Source organism: Cibotium barometz, chromosome 15, assembly GCF_041138505.1.
Source record: "Cibotium barometz isolate CiBa-2024 chromosome 15, ASM4113850v1, whole genome shotgun sequence".
NCBI lineage: Eukaryota > Viridiplantae > Streptophyta > Polypodiopsida > Cyatheales > Cibotiaceae > Cibotium > Cibotium barometz.
Window position 1 is genome coordinate 24,516,332 of NC_141060.1, and position 27,598 is coordinate 24,543,929.

Consider the following 27,598-nt stretch of genomic DNA (forward strand, 5'->3'; position numbering starts at 1 on the left):
CCGACACATTATCTTGATGTACAAGGATGCAAAAATCTATAAATCCAACCTTCCCACTGAAGGGGAATTTCAGGCTATTCAGCAAAGACTTAATATTTCACACATGGGAAGGGAAGGGAGTCCTCATCGGTGGTCCAAGACACCAACTCAACAATCAATATATGTATATATCATTTACTTGTTAATGATGAAAATAAGAAGGTGTGTTTTTTTTGTTAATTACTTCTTATCGTGCTGAGTAGCTTATTTTATTTGTTGTGTTGGCTCATCGACAATATTGTTTTGCAGTTGGTTGTGTTGTTTGAGGATGAGTTTCTCAGGCGCACAGCAGGCAAAGCATGGGAGGACTCTGAATAAACTCAGAACTACATAAACCGATTGAAATTTCCACAATTCATCATATTCCATAAAATTTTTAAAAGCCAATGCAAAATTTCCTTTGTTTGCAATCAACAAATTATCCAGATACCTTGGGGTATATCCTGTCATGTGAAATGCAGACAAAATCATGCTTTTGGAGAAGCAATTAGCGCATTGAGAATCTTCGGGTAGGGCCCTAGAGTCTATACACTAAGGAGTAAATAATATTACTTAGCCTATACTGCTTATGGATTGGCATGTGGGATTAAGGATCCCAATATGCTAAGTGATTATGGCAAAAGGGAGCTTCTCAAATTCATAAAATCAAGGGTTTCTCCAGCTTGCCAGTTTACAGGATGTTGCAAAACCATCTTCAAAAAATGGCAAGGCTTCATGCACCCAAGGATGTTAGTGAGCAAGTTAAGGAGTAGTAATATATTCCTATCTCTTGTAATAATATTCTCTATTGTGTAATGTCATGTGTAATGTCATGATAGTTTTGCATATGATAATTTCTGAATTTGAAATGTTAATCATGGATCTATGGGTATCCAAATCTTCCCATTTCTTTGTTTTGTTCCTCGCTCGTCATATAATAATGATTATGGCATAGTTTTGAAATGAATACTTTTTCGAGGTTAGATTGAATAACATACCTTATGGTCATTGCACTTGAACACATAATCATCAGACACTTGTAGGTCATCCTCATTTGCCAAGTCTGTTCGCACTTGACGCAGTGAGATGTTTGACCTTATATTAAGTACTGTGTCAAGAGCTCATGTTCAAACCATACCTCTAATAACATCAATGGATTTTCAATGTCATCCTCCAAGTCCTGCCTCCAAGTCTTGATCAATTTCTACAATTTTTCCATTGACATAATGCCATCTCATATAATGAAAGGCCAAAATAAAATTCTGGGAGCGAATCATATATTTACAGAAAATAGATTTCCGATGGATTTTGTAGGTAATCCCATTTAATTCTTTCACATCCCAATTTTGACCTAAGAAATCCAAACATTTCTATGATTTACAGATAAACATTGACGATGTTTTCTTGACCTCCTCGTCATAAAAGAACTCCACAAAAACATGCGATGGCATAAAGACAATGATTTTCACTTGATGATTTGCTACATTTGGTCTTATACACCTCTGCATGTCTTGGTATATCTTTCATCTAAAGCACTCACTTGTTTTTGTTGTTGGTATTGGCCATTCTGGACTATTGAATGAAGGCAGTGGTAATGCTACATTTGGTCTTATACACCTCTGCATGTCTTGGTATATCTTTCATCTAAAGCACTCACTTGTTTTTGTTGTTGGTATTGGCCATTCTGGACTATTGAATGAAGGCAGTGGTAATGCTTTCAAAGAACCATAACCTGTAACACTATGAGGTGCTGTGTAAAATTCATTATGAAAGAAAACTCCTCTCTCTGCCAAAGACCTGCTTGATGTTTCTTTGTATAGCTGCTCACCAATAGATGCATGAAAAACATTGAAGATTCCCACAATACTATCTATAGGCTACCAGTCAACCAAGTTTGAAGGATATATATCTATACATACGAATACAAGAGAAGCATAAGTATAGAAATGAAACACATTACATAAACATAAGGTAAAAACATTTACTTAGAGTTTGGTCTATGGAGTGGGATTCCATTAGGCAAACGCAATTCTAAGTACATGTAGGCATGTTGTATAAGGACTTCCTTAATGCTCCTTTGTGTGTCAGAGAGTTTGAAATCTTGAACTCTGCCTTTGTAAGTGTCGATGAACTCATTCTTTGTTTTTTTTCACTTTCTTGCTTGCAACATAATCCAACTACCAATAGAGATTATGGTAGGAATCTACCTTTGATTATCCATATCAAAACTATTGTATACTATACTAGCTCTAGAGTAGAGGAGCAGGGATGCCTAGGATGTGTGGTTTCCATGGAAGAAAATAGAGAATAAAAGAAGATGGAAGAAGATGAGATGGCAGAAGAGATAACCTCTAAAACGTGCAAAATTTTTAGAGGGAAATCCATTCATTAAATGAGCTAGGAACTTCAAAGAGAACATTTCAAATTTTTAGAGGAAAAATCACTTTTATTAAATGAGCTGAATGAGGGAAATTTTTAGATTGAAAACCGTTCATTAAATGAGCTAAGATTTATTAAATGAGCTGACAACACTCTAATTTTCATATATATTAAAGAAAAGACATTATAAAGTGTGGTCAAATGCATTTCATATTTCTTTAATAACAATATATTCATATAAAGAATATATGAAAAACTTCTAATTATCAAAAGTTCCGTTACGATGGCTCACTTCCTATTGGTCGAAAGCCTTTCTCTCTCTAGAGGAAAAAGGTCAAAGTTGAGTCTAAAATTTGCCTAATGGGCTCAATTTGGCAGTTTTGCACTTCTCCAAACACAACCTAAGGTGCTTTATGTGGTTCTCTTTCTTGCCAAACACACTAAAATCATACACAGAGACCCTCATGAAGGTGGTTAAATATTCATAGAATATTTCTTGAACCATCCTTTGGAACGTGGTCCAAAAGTCATCACATTGGAAGTGAAGGCCCCTCATTCTATCATGAAGGTTGTTTTCTTCTTATCCTCTAGAGACATCTGCACCTGGTCATACCCACTGAACCCATACAGAAATGAGTATGTGTTATGTCTTGCAATTGCATCTAGTAGAGAATCTGTGAATGGTAGCTAGAATGGAGTCGATATGGTGGAGGCATTCAGTTTGTGGTAGTCTATATAGACTATGAGCTTCCCATTCCTTGTTTGGGACAATGATTGTGGGTGGTATCCATTCTGTTTTCTCAACTAGATATAGATGAACCCCACTCTTAGTAGCTTATCTCTCTCTCCTTCGACCTGTTGGACTATATATAGCTCAACCTAGCTTGACCTATATCTCACCTATATTTACCTATGCACTATCAATAATACATACTACTTTGGGAGAGATGTCTTGTGTACCTCTCTTGCTCTTTCTCATATCATCTGTCAACATGGTATGAGAGAATGTTGCCTTATATATTCTTTATGTCTCAAAAATCAAGGCGTTCATTTTGGTGACATGCATTTTTGTTATCAAGGCCTTTTGCCTCATATAGTCTTTACATTCCGAAAAGCACTAACATTGCTATTTTGGTGACGTTCATTTTTATTATCAAGGCAATTTTTCTAAAACATACCTTTTATTATTTAACATTTTTTTTAAATATTCATCATGCTTTGTGCATGGCGAATATTTTTCTTATTAATGATTATGCTTCTAGTTCAGCACTATATTCCTATTTTTTAAGGCGATGGTTTTCCTGGCTAGAAGGTAAAGATTACTTTGATTCTTCAAGGTGATGATCTTTCTAAAGTTGTATATGGAAATTCTCTATGTCCTCAACCAACCTAGTGATGTTGCTGCGTCACTTATTACTAATGGGAAATTATTTATTTCATCCAAATAGATAAAGAAAGATAAGGTTGCTCGATGATATAATTTTTTTACCCTTCATGATTCTCTTAGGTCAGATGTATTTAATCTTCCTACTTCCAATGATATTTGGAAACATCTTATTTCTACTTTTGAGAAGAAAGCTATCACGGAAATTCTTCATCTGTGTAATATGTTGGATGGGTTGGATTACAAAGTTTCTACCTCTATGAATTAAGAGAAATTGTTAATCAACTTGCTGGTGCTCCTATTGCACGACCTCAACTTATTTCCCAGCTTCTTCACACTATCAAAGATTATAAATATGATAATACTGTCACGATTCTTTCTAACAAAGATAGTATTGATTTTGATAGTGCTTCCATATCTCTTATTGAATATTCACATCATCACGAATGAAGTATAGAGCCCTCTACAGATGCTCTTCTTACACACCACTTAGATTCTTCTGAGATTGCTCTTCTTACCTACAAAAAGCATCCCTTTTCACGGTTCCCTCGTGGTGAAAACCGCTTTTCTCGTGGAGGACGCTCTAATCAACAATATGGGTATAGCATGTATTGTAATTATTGTCAAAAAAATGGACATTATGAATCTGATTGTTTTGCTAGATTATATGATGAAGAATATGGTTTCTCTCAATCTAATAAGAGACCAACCACAAAACCACCTATGACATGTACATATTGTGGTCTTACAAATCATCACTTCTCAACGTGATCACCACATAGCCTTTTATTAGAGAGCAAATATGTCTTGGATATGTTATCCAAGTATGTTATGATAGGCTCTAAGCATATTACAATGCCGTTGGAGCATAACACAAATCTTTTCATAGATCTAGGTGAGATTTTGGAGGATCCCACCATGTCTAGGTGCATACTGGATAGCTTAGTCTACATGACCATTACTAGAATTGAGCTATGCTATTGGGCTTGTGATAAATTTATAAAAGCCCCTAGGTAGCTACACTTGTATGTGGCTTAACGGATTCTAAAGTACATATAGTCCCGAATTGATTATGGATGTTTCTCTGAGGTTGGTATAGAGATAAATCCACATGGGTACATGCATGCTAATTGGGCTTAGCTAGTATCACAAACAAGAGAACAAGAGATCTACTAGTGGCTTTATGTTTATTTTTTAGTGCCCCTGTTAGAGTTGGAGTCAACAGTTGCCTTATCGAGTATAGAGGTAGAGTACAAGAGTGATGCCATGGTAACTTGTAAGGTAACTTATTTTTAGAATATTCTTGCTTACATGCATGAACTTATGGATCGCGTTGTTATCATTTAGTGTGACAATATGAGTAGAATATAGCTAGCTAATGACCTGGTATACCATGCTAGAAGGAAGGACATCTATGTGCATTATCACTTTATGAGAGAGAAAGTTCTAGCATGTGATATAGATTTGATATATGTCAGCATAGAGGATCAAGTGGTTGACATCTTCATGACGGCATTGGGCACAGAGAACCTCCATAGGTTTTGGAGGTTACTTGGAGTATCACATGTGGACTTGAGCTCGCCAGAGTGTTGCAATATCAAGACCAACTAGTGTTGTGGACATTGATGACTCACTTGCATGATAGCATTCACACTTATACCACTGACATAGTTGTTTGGTGAGATTATGGTTGATATGATGCCAGTGGTGGTATAACAGGTTGTGTGATAGCCACTTTGGAGTACTAGACTCTTATCTCCTTTATGTTAATAGTTATAGAGAAGAGAAAAAGATAGAAGAAAATTCTGCCATCCATCACTCTCTATGTCTTGATCTCTTCTGTGTATGTGTGTTTTGCTTGCAAGAAGATAAGAGAAGAAGATAGAAGACAATTCATCCATCCATCTCTCTCTTATATCTTTCTGCTCATATAGTTATGGCATAGTTATAGTGTCGGCTCATATAGTTGGGTTCACACTATGGACCGACCTTTATATGCTATAACCCTAGCTCATGTAGTCGGGTTTACACTATGGACAAGCCATTATATGCAATAGCAGTAGGAGAGAACTTTCCCTTATAGTATGTATTGTTACCTCTTTTGTGTTAATGGTTGTAAAGAAGAGAAGAAGATAAAAGAAAACTTAGCCATCCATCTCTCTTGTGTCTTGTTCCCATTTGTGTATGTGTGCTTCGCTTGCAAGGAACTCAAGCTCTTCCTCTCCCCCACATTACTTTTTAATCATACACAACACTCCATCTTGCCTCAACCGTAGTACATGTTCTTCCATCGCCGTTCATGTAGACATCACAAAAATCTTTCTATTCAATGGATAATTTTTTATAGAAATAATAACTTTTAAAAACGCTTCAGTGTGCACCAAACATGACTTTATGCTTGTACTTTATCCAAAGTTTTCCATGTCTCATATGAAAGCAAGTTATGAAATGCTAGAAGCTTGGTTTTCTAGAGTTGGAGATTTGAACCTTGACCCTGATTGTTTGATGCCCAAGTCCTCGTCTTCTATAATAGTTAGTACATGCAAGTTCATATAAAACATTATATTTTGAAGCCATAGTTTAATCTTGGCATTATAGGATTTACCTTTTAATCTTGGCATTATAGGATTTACCTTCATCTTGGCTTATTTTTGGATTGTCCCTTTTTACTATCTTTATATTTCCTATGTATGTCGACTAGTATATCTTGGGTCAGGGGTCCAAAGTACCTTTTCCACTTACTCCCATTGATGTATCCTTTCAATTCAACACCATTAAGGGTCTCAATTCTCACCGAGCCTTGTGAAGTAATCTCTACAACTCTGAATGGTCCCACACACCCTGGATAGTTTTATTTTCTTTTCTTGTAAATTAACCCCAAATACCATAAGTTAACTCTTTGAGTTTTTGTGTGGCCAACTTTTTCATAAAGACTATAACTTTTATAGCGCTTTTTCATGACAAGTTATTCCTCACTCTCATCGGTAGAGAGTGTCTAGTTAACCCAAAATAGACTTATGTATATATATGTATACACATACACACATACATACATATACACACACATATACATTGTGGTACATTGTGTTCCCATAAATTCCGACACTAGTGCTTATTCGTCTTAACACTTACTGTTCCCACATCAAGATATTTGGTTTAAAAATAATAATAAATGCCACCATAAGGAGTGAAGGTAGCTTGGATATACCACCATACCTTGGAAAATGGAACACACTAGGGCATTCCCAACAATGCGCATAGTATATATACATATAAATAGCGTTAAATGAAAAAGGACACTTATATGTAACTTTCGTATTCAAAAAAGGTCAAAGCATACACTTATCTGGGTCCGTAAAAACGATCCATCCATTGCCTTGTATGACAATTTAATGTAAATGTATAATTTTTCTGTTGACAAATGTTTGTAACTCCACTGTATTTTTTTGATTGCGTGTATTTCTGTTTAATTTTACGACTAAAAAATAAAATATGGCGTTTGTCGAGAAACTTTGATGAAACACCACATTAGGACTTTGAGACTCAAACAAATATGTGGCGTTAGTCAAGGCTTGTAGGAAAGCTTGATGAAACTCCACAGAACAGCATCGTGACATGATCAGGTTTGACAGGCTTCCACTCATGAAAACGCGACCTCTTGAAGGACCTCTTGTGGAGGTCGGCGTTGCGATTGCCGGCTCTCTACGCTACGTCTCGCTTCACAGGCGACGTTTCTTGTGGCTTCAGCGAGACCAAGGAAGCCTTCCTTATTGCAGGTTCTCTGTAGGTTCAACGAGACCACAAGCGATCGCAGTGGACACGAGACGAGCTTCTGCTGTAGTTTCCTCTAGAAGCTTGAGAAGCACTCAAGCTCCCCCGCACCTTATGATCGTTTAATGAAGCTGCCGCTCTCTTTCTCTATATAATGATTGATGAATCGTATGACTGATCTGCAAGACCTCTGCTATCTGCTTTCCTCTTCGGGATCCTGCGAAGCCAAGCTCGAGTTTTCTTTTACATAATCATCCCGAAAACACACACACACACACACACAGATATGTCTCAGAAGATAAGTATCCGCAACAGCAGCTCCGCGAGCATTGAAGTAAAGGCGAAGACGCATGGCGTCGTCAATGACTCGCGCAGCATCTCACCGGGAGGGCAGGAGAGCGTGGTCGTGAAGGATTTCTCTCCCACGCTCGAGGTACTGGAGGCCAACAGACAAGTGCTGAGCATTGGGAGCACGGTTATTAGCAAGTATCGAGAGATCTCCGTCTCCGGCTCCCGCGAAGCCGGCTTCACTTACTCCGGGACAACCCTCCGACGCTAAGCAGCATAAGTCTGCCTCAGTGGACTTAGTTATTGAATCTTTTGTCAATAAAGTTATTACATATTCTATCACTAGGGCGCACCAGTGAGATCATGTCAATGGAACAAACAAATAGGTGGTGGCCTTTTAATCATTGGCTCTTTCCTAGTTTCTCTTGTTTACATAGTATAAATATGGTATCCCTTACATTTTGTATGTGGCAAAATTTTCCTTTTACATTTGGTTTTAATATACAAAAAATAGTATGTAGCATTTCACCTCAAGAGTAAACAATACTATCTATTTTTGCTAACTATGTGTATAAGTGCAATTTCCTCCCTATGTTTCTCTACTCCTACCTCTCTCAATATATTGCTAGGAAAAAACGACATGTTATCCCTTTCCTCCCATTTATCCACTTCCACTTTATTAGATCACCTCGTCATCCTATCTCTTGTAGCCTCCACACCTCCACTCAAAAAAATGTAACATACTCATATGTACATATTTTTAGGTCTAGCTGACTTGGTGATTTTTAGCATCTATATTTAATAATTAAAAGTGGGATATACTTGGAGGACATTAAAGATTATTTTTGACCACAAATTGAGTGATTTTAGAGATGTCAATTTTCGATCAATTTTGGGGTTTTCGTGTTGTCATTTGTAGGTGATTTCTATAGCATACCTACCCATGTTAGATAATGTATAATAGGGTCACATTGGGTAGTTTAGATTAAAGGAAACTTGTATAGGGGTTGACATAGTAAGTATAGCCGCAATAGGTGTCGAAAACAGGAGCCACACACCAAATCGACCCTTAACTTTTGGTAACGGCTTCGTATGAGAGTGTAGATAACTTTATTTTTTAGAGAGAAGAATTAAATAAAGATAGGTCATCATAAGAGCAACATAGTCCATGTTTGGACCATTTGGAATTTGTTTCCAGTGTTAAAAAAAAAGATTGATATCTTTATTGTGTTCGTACATGGTAATCTAACTTACTTTCGTGGGATGCTATTCTTTCAAAGCCTCGAGGTGATTCTGTGCAAGAAGAGAGAGAGAGAGAGAGAGAGAGAGAGAGAGAGAGTTTTCTAGTTTCGGGCCGATCGATATTGTCTACCCGCTAGGCATGTGGGCGTCGAGGAAAAGCCCTAGATTAGCTAGATTTTCTGTTGGTGATTATCTCTCTGATTTTGAGTAATTGTGTTGGCGATTATTATGTGTTTTTGGATTGTCAAACTTGAAAATTGATTAAATTTATTGAAGATATCATCTTTCTCTTCAAGTGTGTTGCGATTTTTTAAAAAATTGAGATATATTGTGAATATTTATGATTAATTAAATGGAACATAATATAGGGCAAATTACAAAAAAACTTGCCCTAAGATCAATCTGGACGACTATAGTCCAAGTTTCTTGTCTTGTCTCCAACCGGGGACTTGGCCTCTCTTCTAGTGCATTTGAGCCTCCACATTCTCAACGCATCATCTAACAAAGCGACCCAAGCTACATTGGGAACTACAAGATACAAAGGTGTGGTGACATGCATCCCTTGGTGAAAGAGTCTTTTTGTCCTTATCCAAACCCTTGCACCTCCCCAACTTGTGTTTAAAAGCTAAAAAAGATCGTATATTATAGATGCATCGTTTTAACCTATTCAATACCATCTCGAATCCTATATTGTATATTTCAGATGCATGTACATACCATTAAGAACACAGGGGTTCACTCATAAATATGTAAGCGTAGCACGTGGGTTCAACCGAAGGGGTTTATAAAATCCCTTTTTTACACATTTTTTACATACAGAAGGGTACCATTTAAAGGTCATATTTACACATTGAATAGAAAAAGGTTGTGTTTTATTCATGAAAAATTTACAGATAAGGGGTTTCTTAATAAGGCCTTGAACGTACGTGTTATAGAGTGTTTACATATAGTGGACCCCCCGAGATTAAGAAAAAGAAGATTCATGTTATGTTTCTTTTTCTTCATATTCACTTATACCACTGACATAGTTGTTTGGTGAGATTATGGTTGATATGATGCCAGTGGTGGTATAACAGGTTGTGTGATAGCCACTTTGGAGTACTAGACTCTTATCTCCTTTATGTTAATAGTTATAGAGAAGAGAAAAAGATAGAAGAAAATTCTGCCATCCATCACTCTCTATGTCTTGATCTCTTCTGTGTATGTGTGTTTTGCTTGCAAGAAGATAAGAGAAGAAGATAGAAGACAATTCATCCATCCATCTCTCTCTTATATCTTTCTACTCATATAGTTATGGCAGTTATAGTGTCGGCTCATATAGTTGGGTTCACACTATGGACCGACCTTTATATGCTATAACCCTAGCTCATGTAGTCGGGTTTACACTATGGACAAGCCATTATATGCAATAGCAGTAGGAGAGAACTTTCCCTTATAGTATGTATTGTTACCTCTTTTGTGTTAATGGTTGTAAAGAAGAGAAGAAGATAAAAGAAAACTTAGCCATCCATCTCTCTTGTGTCTTGTTCCCATTTGTGTATGTGTGCTTCGCTTGCAAGGAACTCAAGCTCTTCCTCTCCCCCACATTACTTTTTAATCATACACAACACTCCATCTTGCCTCAACCATAGACTTGGCTTATTTTTGGATTGTCCCTTTTTACTATCTTTATATTTCCTATGTATGTCGACTAGTATATCTTGGGTCAGGGGTCCAAAGTACCTTTTCCACTTACTCCCATTGATGTATCCTTTCAATTCAACACCATTAAGGGTCTCAATTCTCACCGAGCCTTGTGAAGTAATCTCTACAACTCTGAATGGTCCCACACACCCTGGATAGTTTTATTTTCTTTTCTTGTAAATTAACCCCAAATACCATAAGTTAACTCTTTGAGTTTTTGTGTGGCCAACTTTTTCATAAAGACTATAACTTTTATAGCGCTTTTTCATGACAAGTTATTCCTCACTCTCATCGGTAGAGAGTGTCTAGTTAACCCAAAATAGACTTATGTATATATATGTATACACATACACACATACATACATATACACACACATATACATTGTGGTACATTGTGTTCCCATAAATTCCGACACTAGTGCTTATTCGTCTTAACACTTACTGTTCCCACATCAAGATATTTGGTTTAAAAATAATAATAAATGCCACCATAAGGAGTGAAGGTAGCTTGGATATACCACCATACCTTGGAAAATGGAACACACTAGGGCATTCCCAACAATGCGCATAGTATATATACATATAAATAGCGTTAAATGAAAAAGGACACTTATATGTAACTTTCGTATTCAAAAAAGGTCAAAGCATACACTTATCTGGGTCCGTAAAAACGATCCATCCATTGCCTTGTATGACAATTTAATGTAAATGTATAATTTTTCTGTTGACAAATGTTTGTAACTCCACTGTATTTTTTTGATTGCGTGTATTTCTGTTTAATTTTACGACTAAAAAATAAAATATGGCGTTTGTCGAGAAACTTTGATGAAACACCACATTAGGACTTTGAGACTCAAACAAATATGTGGCGTTAGTCAAGGCTTGTAGGAAAGCTTGATGAAACTCCACAGAACAGCATCGTGACATGATCAGGTTTGACAGGCTTCCACTCATGAAAACGCGACCTCTTGAAGGACCTCTTGTGGAGGTCGGCGTTGCGATTGCCGGCTCTCTACGCTACGTCTCGCTTCACAGGCGACGTTTCTTGTGGCTTCAGCGAGACCAAGGAAGCCTTCCTTATTGCAGGTTCTCTGTAGGTTCAACGAGACCACAAGCGATCGCAGTGGACACGAGACGAGCTTCTGCTGTAGTTTCCTCTAGAAGCTTGAGAAGCACTCAAGCTCCCCCGCACCTTATGATCGTTTAATGAAGCTGCCGCTCTCTTTCTCTATATAATGATTGATGAATCGTATGACTGATCTGCAAGACCTCTGCTATCTGCTTTCCTCTTCGGGATCCTGCGAAGCCAAGCTCGAGTTTTCTTTTACATAATCATCCCGAAAACACACACACACACACACACACACACAGATATGTCTCAGAAGATAAGTATCCGCAACAGCAGCTCCGCGAGCATTGAAGTAAAGGCGAAGACGCATGGCGTCGTCAATGACTCGCGCAGCATCTCACCGGGAGGGCAGGAGAGCGTGGTCGTGAAGGATTTCTCTCCCACGCTCGAGGTACTGGAGGCCAACAGACAAGTGCTGAGCATTGGGAGCACGGTTATTAGCAAGTATCGAGAGATCTCCGTCTCCGGCTCCCGCGAAGCCGGCTTCACTTACTCCGGGACAACCCTCCGACGCTAAGCAGCATAAGTCTGCCTCAGTGGACTTAGTTATTGAATCTTTTGTCAATAAAGTTATTACATATTCTATCACTAGGGCGCACCAGTGAGATCATGTCAATGGAACAAACAAATAGGTGGTGGCCTTTTAATCATTGGCTCTTTCCTAGTTTCTCTTGTTTACATAGTATAAATATGGTATCCCTTACATTTTGTATGTGGCAAAATTTTCCTTTTACATTTGGTTTTAATATACAAAAAATAGTATGTAGCATTTCACCTCAAGAGTAAACAATACTATCTATTTTTGCTAACTATGTGTATAAGTGCAATTTCCTCCCTATGTTTCTCTACTCCTACCTCTCTCAATATATTGCTAGGAAAAAACGACATGTTATCCCTTTCCTCCCATTTATCCACTTCCACTTTATTAGATCACCTCGTCATCCTATCTCTTGTAGCCTCCACACCTCCACTCAAAAAAATGTAACATACTCATATGTACATATTTTTAGGTCTAGCTGACTTGGTGATTTTTAGCATCTATATTTAATAATTAAAAGTGGGATATACTTGGAGGACATTAAAGATTATTTTTGACCACAAATTGAGTGATTTTAGAGATGTCAATTTTCGATCAATTTTGGGGTTTTCGTGTTGTCATTTGTAGGTGATTTCTATAGCATACCTACCCATGTTAGATAATGTATAATAGGGTCACATTGGGTAGTTTAGATTAAAGGAAACTTGTATAGGGGTTGACATAGTAAGTATAGCCGCAATAGGTGTCGAAAACAGGAGCCACACACCAAATCGACCCTTAACTTTTGGTAACGGCTTCGTATGAGAGTGTAGATAACTTTATTTTTTAGAGAGAAGAATTAAATAAAGATAGGTCATCATAAGAGCAACATAGTCCATGTTTGGACCATTTGGAATTTGTTTCCAGTGTTAAAAAAAAAGATTGATATCTTTATTGTGTTCGTACATGGTAATCTAACTTACTTTCGTGGGATGCTATTCTTTCAAAGCCTCGAGGTGATTCTGTGCAAGAAGAGAGAGAGAGAGAGAGAGAGAGAGAGAGAGAGAGAGTTTTCTAGTTTCGGGCCGATCGATATTGTCTACCCGCTAGGCATGTGGGCGTCGAGGAAAAGCCCTAGATTAGCTAGATTTTCTGTTGGTGATTATCTCTCTGATTTTGAGTAATTGTGTTGGCGATTATTATGTGTTTTTGGATTGTCAAACTTGAAAATTGATTAAATTTATTGAAGATATCATCTTTCTCTTCAAGTGTGTTGCGATTTTTTAAAAAATTGAGATATATTGTGAATATTTATGATTAATTAAATGGAACATAATATAGGGCAAATTACAAAAAAACTTGCCCTAAGATCAATCTGGACGACTATAGTCCAAGTTTCTTGTCTTGTCTCCAACCGGGGACTTGGCCTCTCTTCTAGTGCATTTGAGCCTCCACATTCTCAACGCATCATCTAACAAAGCGACCCAAGCTACATTGGGAACTACAAGATACAAAGGTGTGGTGACATGCATCCCTTGGTGAAAGAGTCTTTTTGTCCTTATCCAAACCCTTGCACCTCCCCAACTTGTGTTTAAAAGCTAAAAAAGATCGTATATTATAGATGCATCGTTTTAACCTATTCAATACCATCTCGAATCCTATATTGTATATTTCAGATGCATGTACATACCATTAAGAACACAGGGGTTCACTCATAAATATGTAAGCGTAGCACGTGGGTTCAACCGAAGGGGTTTATAAAATCCCTTTTTTACACATTTTTTACATACAGAAGGGTACCATTTAAAGGTCATATTTACACATTGAATAGAAAAAGGTTGTGTTTTATTCATGAAAAATTTACAGATAAGGGGTTTCTTAATAAGGCCTTGAACGTACGTGTTATAGAGTGTTTACATATAGTGGACCCCCCGAGATTAAGAAAAAGAAGATTCATGTTATGTTTCTTTTTCTTCATATTCACTTATACCACTGACATAGTTGTTTGGTGAGATTATGGTTGATATGATGCCAGTGGTGGTATAACAGGTTGTGTGATAGCCACTTTGGAGTACTAGACTCTTATCTCCTTTATGTTAATAGTTATAGAGAAGAGAAAAAGATAGAAGAAAATTCTGCCATCCATCACTCTCTATGTCTTGATCTCTTCTGTGTATGTGTGTTTTGCTTGCAAGAAGATAAGAGAAGAAGATAGAAGACAATTCATCCATCCATCTCTCTCTTATATCTTTCTACTCATATAGTTATGGCAGTTATAGTGTCGGCTCATATAGTTGGGTTCACACTATGGACCGACCTTTATATGCTATAACCCTAGCTCATGTAGTCGGGTTTACACTATGGACAAGCCATTATATGCAATAGCAGTAGGAGAGAACTTTCCCTTATAGTATGTATTGTTACCTCTTTTGTGTTAATGGTTGTAAAGAAGAGAAGAAGATAAAAGAAAACTTAGCCATCCATCTCTCTTGTGTCTTGTTCCCATTTGTGTATGTGTGCTTCGCTTGCAAGGAACTCAAGCTCTTCCTCTCCCCCACATTACTTTTTAATCATACACAACACTCCATCTTGCCTCAACCATAGACTTGGCTTATTTTTGGATTGTCCCTTTTTACTATCTTTATATTTCCTATGTATGTCGACTAGTATATCTTGGGTCAGGGGTCCAAAGTACCTTTTCCACTTACTCCCATTGATGTATCCTTTCAATTCAACACCATTAAGGGTCTCAATTCTCACCGAGCCTTGTGAAGTAATCTCTACAACTCTGAATGGTCCCACACACCCTGGATAGTTTTATTTTCTTTTCTTGTAAATTAACCCCAAATACCATAAGTTAACTCTTTGAGTTTTTGTGTGGCCAACTTTTTCATAAAGACTATAACTTTTATAGCGCTTTTTCATGACAAGTTATTCCTCACTCTCATCGGTAGAGAGTGTCTAGTTAACCCAAAATAGACTTATGTATATATATGTATACACATACACACATACATACATATACACACACATATACATTGTGGTACATTGTGTTCCCATAAATTCCGACACTAGTGCTTATTCGTCTTAACACTTACTGTTCCCACATCAAGATATTTGGTTTAAAAATAATAATAAATGCCACCATAAGGAGTGAAGGTAGCTTGGATATACCACCATACCTTGGAAAATGGAACACACTAGGGCATTCCCAACAATGCGCATAGTATATATACATATAAATAGCGTTAAATGAAAAAGGACACTTATATGTAACTTTCGTATTCAAAAAAGGTCAAAGCATACACTTATCTGGGTCCGTAAAAACGATCCATCCATTGCCTTGTATGACAATTTAATGTAAATGTATAATTTTTCTGTTGACAAATGTTTGTAACTCCACTGTATTTTTTTGATTGCGTGTATTTCTGTTTAATTTTACGACTAAAAAATAAAATATGGCGTTTGTCGAGAAACTTTGATGAAACACCACATTAGGACTTTGAGACTCAAACAAATATGTGGCGTTAGTCAAGGCTTGTAGGAAAGCTTGATGAAACTCCACAGAACAGCATCGTGACATGATCAGGTTTGACAGGCTTCCACTCATGAAAACGCGACCTCTTGAAGGACCTCTTGTGGAGGTCGGCGTTGCGATTGCCGGCTCTCTACGCTACGTCTCGCTTCACAGGCGACGTTTCTTGTGGCTTCAGCGAGACCAAGGAAGCCTTCCTTATTGCAGGTTCTCTGTAGGTTCAACGAGACCACAAGCGATCGCAGTGGACACGAGACGAGCTTCTGCTGTAGTTTCCTCTAGAAGCTTGAGAAGCACTCAAGCTCCCCCGCACCTTATGATCGTTTAATGAAGCTGCCGCTCTCTTTCTCTATATAATGATTGATGAATCGTATGACTGATCTGCAAGACCTCTGCTATCTGCTTTCCTCTTCGGGATCCTGCGAAGCCAAGCTCGAGTTTTCTTTTACATAATCATCCCGAAAACACACACACACACACACACACACAGAGATATGTCTCAGAAGATAAGTATCCGCAACAGCAGCTCCGCGAGCATTGAAGTAAAGGCGAAGACGCATGGCGTCGTCAATGACTCGCGCAGCATCTCACCGGGAGGGCAGGAGAGCGTGGTCGTGAAGGATTTCTCTCCCACGCTCGAGGTACTGGAGGCCAACAGACAAGTGCTGAGCATTGGGAGCACGGTTATTAGCAAGTATCGAGAGATCTCCGTCTCCGGCTCCCGCGAAGCCGGCTTCACTTACTCCGGGACAACCCTCCGACGCTAAGCAGCATAAGTCTGCCTCAGTGGACTTAGTTATTGAATCTTTTGTCAATAAAGTTATTACATATTCTATCACTAGGGCGCACCAGTGAGATCATGTCAATGGAACAAACAAATAGGTGGTGGCCTTTTAATCATTGGCTCTTTCCTAGTTTCTCTTGTTTACATAGTATAAATATGGTATCCCTTACATTTTGTATGTGGCAAAATTTTCCTTTTACATTTGGTTTTAATATACAAAAAATAGTATGTAGCATTTCACCTCAAGAGTAAACAATACTATCTATTTTTGCTAACTATGTGTATAAGTGCAATTTCCTCCCTATGTTTCTCTACTCCTACCTCTCTCAATATATTGCTAGGAAAAAACGACATGTTATCCCTTTCCTCCCATTTATCCACTTCCACTTTATTAGATCACCTCGTCATCCTATCTCTTGTAGCCTCCACACCTCCACTCAAAAAAATGTAACATACTCATATGTACATATTTTTAGGTCTAGCTGACTTGGTGATTTTTAGCATCTATATTTAATAATTAAAAGTGGGATATACTTGGAGGACATTAAAGATTATTTTTGACCACAAATTGAGTGATTTTAGAGATGTCAATTTTCGATCAATTTTGGGGTTTTCGTGTTGTCATTTGTAGGTGATTTCTATAGCATACCTACCCATGTTAGATAATGTATAATAGGGTCACATTGGGTAGTTTAGATTAAAGGAAACTTGTATAGGGGTTGACATAGTAAGTATAGCCGCAATAGGTGTCGAAAACAGGAGCCACACACCAAATCGACCCTTAACTTTTGGTAACGGCTTCGTATGAGAGTGTAGATAACTTTATTTTTTAGAGAGAAGAATTAAATAAAGATAGGTCATCATAAGAGCAACATAGTCCATGTTTGGACCATTTGGAATTTGTTTCCAGTGTTAAAAAAAAAGATTGATATCTTTATTGTGTTCGTACATGGTAATCTAACTTACTTTCGTGGGATGCTATTCTTTCAAAGCCTCGAGGTGATTCTGTGCAAGAAGAGAGAGAGAGAGAGAGAGAGAGAGAGAGAGAGAGTTTTCTAGTTTCGGGCCGATCGATATTGTCTACCCGCTAGGCATGTGGGCGTCGAGGAAAAGCCCTAGATTAGCTAGATTTTCTGTTGGTGATTATCTCTCTGATTTTGAGTAATTGTGTTGGCGATTATTATGTGTTTTTGGATTGTCAAACTTGAAAATTGATTAAATTTATTGAAGATATCATCTTTCTCTTCAAGTGTGTTGTGATTTTTTAAAAAATTGAGATATATTGTGAATATTTATGATTAATTAAATGGAACATAATATAGGGCAAATTACAAAAAAACTTGCCCTAAGATCAATCTGGACGACTATAGTCCAAGTTTCTTGTCTTGTCTCCAACCGGGGACTTGGCCTCTCTTCTAGTGCATTTGAGCCTCCACATTCTCAACGCATCATCTAACAAAGCGACCCAAGCTACATTGGGAACTACAAGATACAAAGGTGTGGTGACATGCATCCCTTGGTGAAAGAGTCTTTTTGTCCTTATCCAAACCCTTGCACCTCCCCAACTTGTGTTTAAAAGCTAAAAAAGATCGTATATTATAGATGCATCGTTTTAACCTATTCAATACCATCTCGAATCCTATATTGTATATTTCAGATGCATGTACATACCATTAAGAACACAGGGGTTCACTCATAAATATGTAAGCGTAGCACGTGGGTTCAACCGAAGGGGTTTATAAAATCCCTTTTTTACACATTTTTTACATACAGAAGGGTACCATTTAAAGGTCATATTTACACATTGAATAGAAAAAGGTTGTGTTTTATTCATGAAAAATTTACAGATAAGGGGTTTCTTAATAAGGCCTTGAACGTACGTGTTATAGAGTGTTTACATATAGTGGACCCCCCGAGATTAAGAAAAAGAAGATTCATGTTATGTTTCTTTTTCTTCATATTCACTTATACCACTGACATAGTTGTTTGGTGAGATTATGGTTGATATGATGCCAGTGGTGGTATAACAGGTTGTGTGATAGCCACTTTGGAGTACTAGACTCTTATCTCCTTTATGTTAATAGTTATAGAGAAGAGAAAAAGATAGAAGAAAATTCTGCCATCCATCACTCTCTATGTCTTGATCTCTTCTGTGTATGTGTGTTTTGCTTGCAAGAAGATAAGAGAAGAAGATAGAAGACAATTCATCCATCCATCTCTCTCTTATATCTTTCTACTCATATAGTTATGGCATAGTTATAGTGTCGGCTCATATAGTTGGGTTCACACTATGGACCGACCTTTATATGCTATAACCCTAGCTCATGTAGTCGGGTTTACACTATGGACAAGCCATTATATGCAATAGCAGTAGGAGAGAACTTTCCCTTATAGTATGTATTGTTACCTCTTTTGTGTTAATGGTTGTAAAGAAGAGAAGAAGATAAAAGAAAACTTAGCCATCCATCTCTCTTGTGTCTTGTTCCCATTTGTGTATGTGTGCTTCGCTTGCAAGGAACTCAAGCTCTTCCTCTCCCCCACATTACTTTTTAATCATACACAACACTCCATCTTGCCTCAACCATAGACTTGGCTTATTTTTGGATTGTCCCTTTTTACTATCTTTATATTTCCTATGTATGTCGACTAGTATATCTTGGGTCAGGGGTCCAAAGTACCTTTTCCACTTACTCCCATTGATGTATCCTTTCAATTCAACACCATTAAGGGTCTCAATTCTCACCGAGCCTTGTGAAGTAATCTCTACAACTCTGAATGGTCCCACACACCCTGGATAGTTTTATTTTCTTTTCTTGTAAATTAACCCCAAATACCATAAGTTAACTCTTTGAGTTTTTGTGTGGCCAACTTTTTCATAAAGACTATAACTTTTATAGCGCTTTTTCATGACAAGTTATTCCTCACTCTCATCGGTAGAGAGTGTCTAGTTAACCCAAAATAGACTTATGTATATATATGTATACACATACACACATACATACATATACACACACATATACATTGTGGTACATTGTGTTCCCATAAATTCCGACACTAGTGCTTATTCGTCTTAACACTTACTGTTCCCACATCAAGATATTTGGTTTAAAAATAATAATAAATGCCACCATAAGGAGTGAAGGTAGCTTGGATATACCACCATACCTTGGAAAATGGAACACACTAGGGCATTCCCAACAATGCGCATAGTATATATACATATAAATAGCGTTAAATGAAAAAGGACACTTATATGTAACTTTCGTATTCAAAAAAGGTCAAAGCATACACTTATCTGGGTCCGTAAAAACGATCCATCCATTGCCTTGTATGACAATTTAATGTAAATGTATAATTTTTCTGTTGACAAATGTTTGTAACTCCACTGTATTTTTTTGATTGCGTGTATTTCTGTTTAATTTTACGACTAAAAAATAAAATATGGCGTTTGTCGAGAAACTTTGATGAAACACCACATTAGGACTTTGAGACTCAAACAAATATGTGGCGTTAGTCAAGGCTTGTAGGAAAGCTTGATGAAACTCCACAGAACAGCATCGTGACATGATCAGGTTTGACAGGCTTCCACTCATGAAAACGCGACCTCTTGAAGGACCTCTTGTGGAGGTCGGCGTTGCGATTGCCGGCTCTCTACGCTACGTCTCGCTTCACAGGCGACGTTTCTTGTGGCTTCAGCGAGACCAAGGAAGCCTTCCTTATTGCAGGTTCTCTGTAGGTTCAACGAGACCACAAGCGATCGCAGTGGACACGAGACGAGCTTCTGCTGTAGTTTCCTCTAGAAGCTTGAGAAGCACTCAAGCTCCCCCGCACCTTATGATCGTTTAATGAAGCTGCCGCTCTCTTTCTCTATATAATGATTGATGAATCGTATGACTGATCTGCAAGACCTCTGCTATCTGCTTTCCTCTTCGGGATCCTGCGAAGCCAAGCTCGAGTTTTCTTTTACATAATCATCCCGAAAACACACACACACACACACACACACAGAGATATGTCTCAGAAGATAAGTATCCGCAACAGCAGCTCCGCGAGCATTGAAGTAAAGGCGAAGACGCATGGCGTCGTCAATGACTCGCGCAGCATCTCACCGGGAGGGCAGGAGAGCGTGGTCGTGAAGGATTTCTCTCCCACGCTCGAGGTACTGGAGGCCAACAGACAAGTGCTGAGCATTGGGAGCACGGTTATTAGCAAGTATCGAGAGATCTCCGTCTCCGGCTCCCGCGAAGCCGGCTTCACTTACTCCGGGACAACCCTCCGACGCTAAGCAGCATAAGTCTGCCTCAGTGGACTTAGTTATTGAATCTTTTGTCAATAAAGTTATTACATATTCTATCACTAGGGCGCACCAGTGAGATCATGTCAATGGAACAAACAAATAGGTGGTGGCCTTTTAATCATTGGCTCTTTCCTAGTTTCTCTTGTTTACATAGTATAAATATGGTATCCCTTACATTTTGTATGTGGCAAAATTTTCCTTTTACATTTGGTTTTAATATACAAAAAATAGTATGTAGCATTTCACCTCAAGAGTAAACAATACTATCTATTTTTGCTAACTATGTGTATAAGTGCAATTTCCTCCCTATGTTTCTCTACTCCTACCTCTCTCAATATATTGCTAGGAAAAAACGACATGTTATCCCTTTCCTCCCATTTATCCACTTCCACTTTATTAGATCACCTCGTCATCCTATCTCTTGTAGCCTCCACACCTCCACTCAAAAAAATGTAACATACTCATATGTACATATTTTTAGGTCTAGCTGACTTGGTGATTTTTAGCATCTATATTTAATAATTAAAAGTGGGATATACTTGGAGGACATTAAAGATTATTTTTGACCACAAATTGAGTGATTTTAGAGATGTCAATTTTCGATCAATTTTGGGGTTTTCGTGTTGTCATTTGTAGGTGATTTCTATAGCATACCTACCCATGTTAGATAATGTATAATAGGGTCACATTGGGTAGTTTAGATTAAAGGAAACTTGTATAGGGGTTGACATAGTAAGTATAGCCGCAATAGGTGTCGAAAACAGGAGCCACACACCAAATCGACCCTTAACTTTTGGTAACGGCTTCGTATGAGAGTGTAGATAACTTTATTTTTTAGAGAGAAGAATTAAATAAAGATAGGTCATCATAAGAGCAACATAGTCCATGTTTGGACCATTTGGAATTTGTTTCCAGTGTTAAAAAAAAAGATTGATATCTTTATTGTGTTCGTACATGGTAATCTAACTTACTTTCGTGGGATGCTATTCTTTCAAAGCCTCGAGGTGATTCTGTGCAAGAAGAGAGAGAGAGAGAGAGAGAGAGAGAGAGAGAGAGAGTTTTCTAGTTTCGGGCCGATCGATATTGTCTACCCGCTAGGCATGTGGGCGTCGAGGAAAAGCCCTAGATTAGCTAGATTTTCTGTTGGTGATTATCTCTCTGATTTTGAGTAATTGTGTTGGCGATTATTATGTGTTTTTGGATTGTCAAACTTGAAAATTGATTAAATTTATTGAAGATATCATCTTTCTCTTCAAGTGTGTTGCGATTTTTTAAAAAATTGAGATATATTGTGAATATTTATGATTAATTAAATGGAACATAATATAGGGCAAATTACAAAAAAACTTGCCCTAAGATCAATCTGGACGACTATAGTCCAAGTTTCTTGTCTTGTCTCCAACCGGGGACTTGGCCTCTCTTCTAGTGCATTTGAGCCTCCACATTCTCAACGCATCATCTAACAAAGCGACCCAAGCTACATTGGGAACTACAAGATACAAAGGTGTGGTGACATGCATCCCTTGGTGAAAGAGTCTTTTTGTCCTTATCCAAACCCTTGCACCTCCCCAACTTGTGTTTAAAAGCTAAAAAAGATCGTATATTATAGATGCATCGTTTTAACCTATTCAATACCATCTCGAATCCTATATTGTATATTTCAGATGCATGTACATACCATTAAGAACACAGGGGTTCACTCATAAATATGTAAGCGTAGCACGTGGGTTCAACCGAAGGGGTTTATAAAATCCCTTTTTTACACATTTTTTACATACAGAAGGGTACCATTTAAAGGTCATATTTACACATTGAATAGAAAAAGGTTGTGTTTTATTCATGAAAAATTTACAGATAAGGGGTTTCTTAATAAGGCCTTGAACGTACGTGTTATAGAGTGTTTACATATAGTGGACCCCCCGAGATTAAGAAAAAGAAGATTCATGTTATGTTTCTTTTTCTTCATATTCACTTATACCACTGACATAGTTGTTTGGTGAGATTATGGTTGATATGATGCCAGTGGTGGTATAACAGGTTGTGTGATAGCCACTTTGGAGTACTAGACTCTTATCTCCTTTATGTTAATAGTTATAGAGAAGAGAAAAAGATAGAAGAAAATTCTGCCATCCATCACTCTCTATGTCTTGATCTCTTCTGTGTATGTGTGTTTTGCTTGCAAGAAGATAAGAGAAGAAGATAGAAGACAATTCATCCATCCATCTCTCTCTTATATCTTTCTACTCATATAGTTATGGCATAGTTATAGTGTCGGCTCATATAGTTGGGTTCACACTATGGACCGACCTTTATATGCTATAACCCTAGCTCATGTAGTCGGGTTTACACTATGGACAAGCCATTATATGCAATAGCAGTAGGAGAGAACTTTCCCTTATAGTATGTATTGTTACCTCTTTTGTGTTAATGGTTGTAAAGAAGAGAAGAAGATAAAAGAAAACTTAGCCATCCATCTCTCTTGTGTCTTGTTCCCATTTGTGTATGTGTGCTTCGCTTGCAAGGAACTCAAGCTCTTCCTCTCCCCCACATTACTTTTTAATCATACACAACACTCCATCTTGCCTCAACCATAGACTTGGCTTATTTTTGGATTGTCCCTTTTTACTATCTTTATATTTCCTATGTATGTCGACTAGTATATCTTGGGTCAGGGGTCCAAAGTACCTTTTCCACTTACTCCCATTGATGTATCCTTTCAATTCAACACCATTAAGGGTCTCAATTCTCACCGAGCCTTGTGAAGTAATCTCTACAACTCTGAATGGTCCCACACACCCTGGATAGTTTTATTTTCTTTTCTTGTAAATTAACCCCAAATACCATAAGTTAACTCTTTGAGTTTTTGTGTGGCCAACTTTTTCATAAAGACTATAACTTTTATAGCGCTTTTTCATGACAAGTTATTCCTCACTCTCATCGGTAGAGAGTGTCTAGTTAACCCAAAATAGACTTATGTATATATATGTATACACATACACACATACATACATATACACACACATATACATTGTGGTACATTGTGTTCCCATAAATTCCGACACTAGTGCTTATTCGTCTTAACACTTACTGTTCCCACATCAAGATATTTGGTTTAAAAATAATAATAAATGCCACCATAAGGAGTGAAGGTAGCTTGGATATACCACCATACCTTGGAAAATGGAACACACTAGGGCATTCCCAACAATGCGCATAGTATATATACATATAAATAGCGTTAAATGAAAAAGGACACTTATATGTAACTTTCGTATTCAAAAAAGGTCAAAGCATACACTTATCTGGGTCCGTAAAAACGATCCATCCATTGCCTTGTATGACAATTTAATGTAAATGTATAATTTTTCTGTTGACAAATGTTTGTAACTCCACTGTATTTTTTTGATTGCGTGTATTTCTGTTTAATTTTACGACTAAAAAATAAAATATGGCGTTTGTCGAGAAACTTTGATGAAACACCACATTAGGACTTTGAGACTCAAACAAATATGTGGCGTTAGTCAAGGCTTGTAGGAAAGCTTGATGAAACTCCACAGAACAGCATCGTGACATGATCAGGTTTGACAGGCTTCCACTCATGAAAACGCGACCTCTTGAAGGACCTCTTGTGGAGGTCGGCGTTGCGATTGCCGGCTCTCTACGCTACGTCTCGCTTCACAGGCGACGTTTCTTGTGGCTTCAGCGAGACCAAGGAAGCCTTCCTTATTGCAGGTTCTCTGTAGGTTCAACGAGACCACAAGCGATCGCAGTGGACACGAGACGAGCTTCTGCTGTAGTTTCCTCTAGAAGCTTGAGAAGCACTCAAGCTCCCCCGCACCTTATGATCGTTTAATGAAGCTGCCGCTCTCTTTCTCTATATAATGATTGATGAATCGTATGACTGATCTGCAAGACCTCTGCTATCTGCTTTCCTCTTCGGGATCCTGCGAAGCCAAGCTCGAGTTTTCTTTTACATAATCATCCCGAAAACACACACACACACACACACACACAGAGATATGTCTCAGAAGATAAGTATCCGCAACAGCAGCTCCGCGAGCATTGAAGTAAAGGCGAAGACGCATGGCGTCGTCAATGACTCGCGCAGCATCTCACCGGGAGGGCAGGAGAGCGTGGTCGTGAAGGATTTCTCTCCCACGCTCGAGGTACTGGAGGCCAACAGACAAGTGCTGAGCATTGGGAGCACGGTTATTAGCAAGTATCGAGAGATCTCCGTCTCCGGCTCCCGCGAAGCCGGCTTCACTTACTCCGGGACAACCCTCCGACGCTAAGCAGCATAAGTCTGCCTCAGTGGACTTAGTTATTGAATCTTTTGTCAATAAAGTTATTACATATTCTATCACTAGGGCGCACCAGTGAGATCATGTCAATGGAACAAACAAATAGGTGGTGGCCTTTTAATCATTGGCTCTTTCCTAGTTTCTCTTGTTTACATAGTATAAATATGGTATCCCTTACATTTTGTATGTGGCAAAATTTTCCTTTTACATTTGGTTTTAATATACAAAAAATAGTATGTAGCATTTCACCTCAAGAGTAAACAATACTATCTATTTTTGCTAACTATGTGTATAAGTGCAATTTCCTCCCTATGTTTCTCTACTCCTACCTCTCTCAATATATTGCTAGGAAAAAACGACATGTTATCCCTTTCCTCCCATTTATCCACTTCCACTTTATTAGATCACCTCGTCATCCTATCTCTTGTAGCCTCCACACCTCCACTCAAAAAAATGTAACATACTCATATGTACATATTTTTAGGTCTAGCTGACTTGGTGATTTTTAGCATCTATATTTAATAATTAAAAGTGGGATATACTTGGAGGACATTAAAGATTATTTTTGACCACAAATTGAGTGATTTTAGAGATGTCAATTTTCGATCAATTTTGGGGTTTTCGTGTTGTCATTTGTAGGTGATTTCTATAGCATACCTACCCATGTTAGATAATGTATAATAGGGTCACATTGGGTAGTTTAGATTAAAGGAAACTTGTATAGGGGTTGACATAGTAAGTATAGCCGCAATAGGTGTCGAAAATAGGAGCCACACACCAAATCGACCCTTAACTTTTGGTAACGGCTTCGTATGAGAGTGTAGATAACTTTATTTTTTAGAGAGAAGAATTAAATAAAGATAGGTCATCATAAGAGCAACATAGTCCATGTTTGGACCATTTGGAATTTGTTTCCAGTGTTAAAAAAAAAGATTGATATCTTTATTGTGTTCGTACATGGTAATCTAACTTACTTTCGTGGGATGCTATTCTTTCAAAGCCTCGAGGTGATTCTGTGCAAGAAGAGAGAGAGAGAGAGAGAGAGAGAGAGAGAGAGAGAGAGAGTTTTCTAGTTTCGGGCCGATCGATATTGTCTACCCGCTAGGCATGTGGGCGTCGAGGAAAAGCCCTAGATTAGCTAGATTTTCTGTTGGTGATTATCTCTCTGATTTTGAGTAATTGTGTTGGCGATTATTATGTGTTTTTGGATTGTCAAACTTGAAAATTGATTAAATTTATTGAAGATATCATCTTTCTCTTCAAGTGTGTTGCGATTTTTTAAAAAATTGAGATATATTGTGAATATTTATGATTAATTAAATGGAACATAATATAGGGCAAATTACAAAAAAACTTGCCCTAAGATCAATCTGGACGACTATAGTCCAAGTTTCTTGTCTTGTCTCCAACCGGGGACTTGGCCTCTCTTCTAGTGCATTTGAGCCTCCACATTCTCAACGCATCATCTAACAAAGCGACCCAAGCTACATTGGGAACTACAAGATACAAAGGTGTGGTGACATGCATCCCTTGGTGAAAGAGTCTTTTTGTCCTTATCCAAACCCTTGCACCTCCCCAACTTGTGTTTAAAAGCTAAAAAAGATCGTATATTATAGATGCATCGTTTTAACCTATTCAATACCATCTCGAATCCTATATTGTATATTTCAGATGCATGTACATACCATTAAGAACACAGGGGTTCACTCATAAATATGTAAGCGTAGCACGTGGGTTCAACCGAAGGGGTTTATAAAATCCCTTTTTTACACATTTTTTACATACAGAAGGGTACCATTTAAAGGTCATATTTACACATTGAATAGAAAAAGGTTGTGTTTTATTCATGAAAAATTTACAGATAAGGGGTTTCTTAATAAGGCCTTGAACGTACGTGTTATAGAGTGTTTACATATAGTGGACCCCCCGAGATTAAGAAAAAGAAGATTCATGTTATGTTTCTTTTTCTTCATATTCACTTATACCACTGACATAGTTGTTTGGTGAGATTATGGTTGATATGATGCCAGTGGTGGTATAACAGGTTGTGTGATAGCCACTTTGGAGTACTAGACTCTTATCTCCTTTATGTTAATAGTTATAGAGAAGAGAAAAAGATAGAAGAAAATTCTGCCATCCATCACTCTCTATGTCTTGATCTCTTCTGTGTATGTGTGTTTTGCTTGCAAGAAGATAAGAGAAGAAGATAGAAGACAATTCATCCATCCATCTCTCTCTTATATCTTTCTACTCATATAGTTATGGCATAG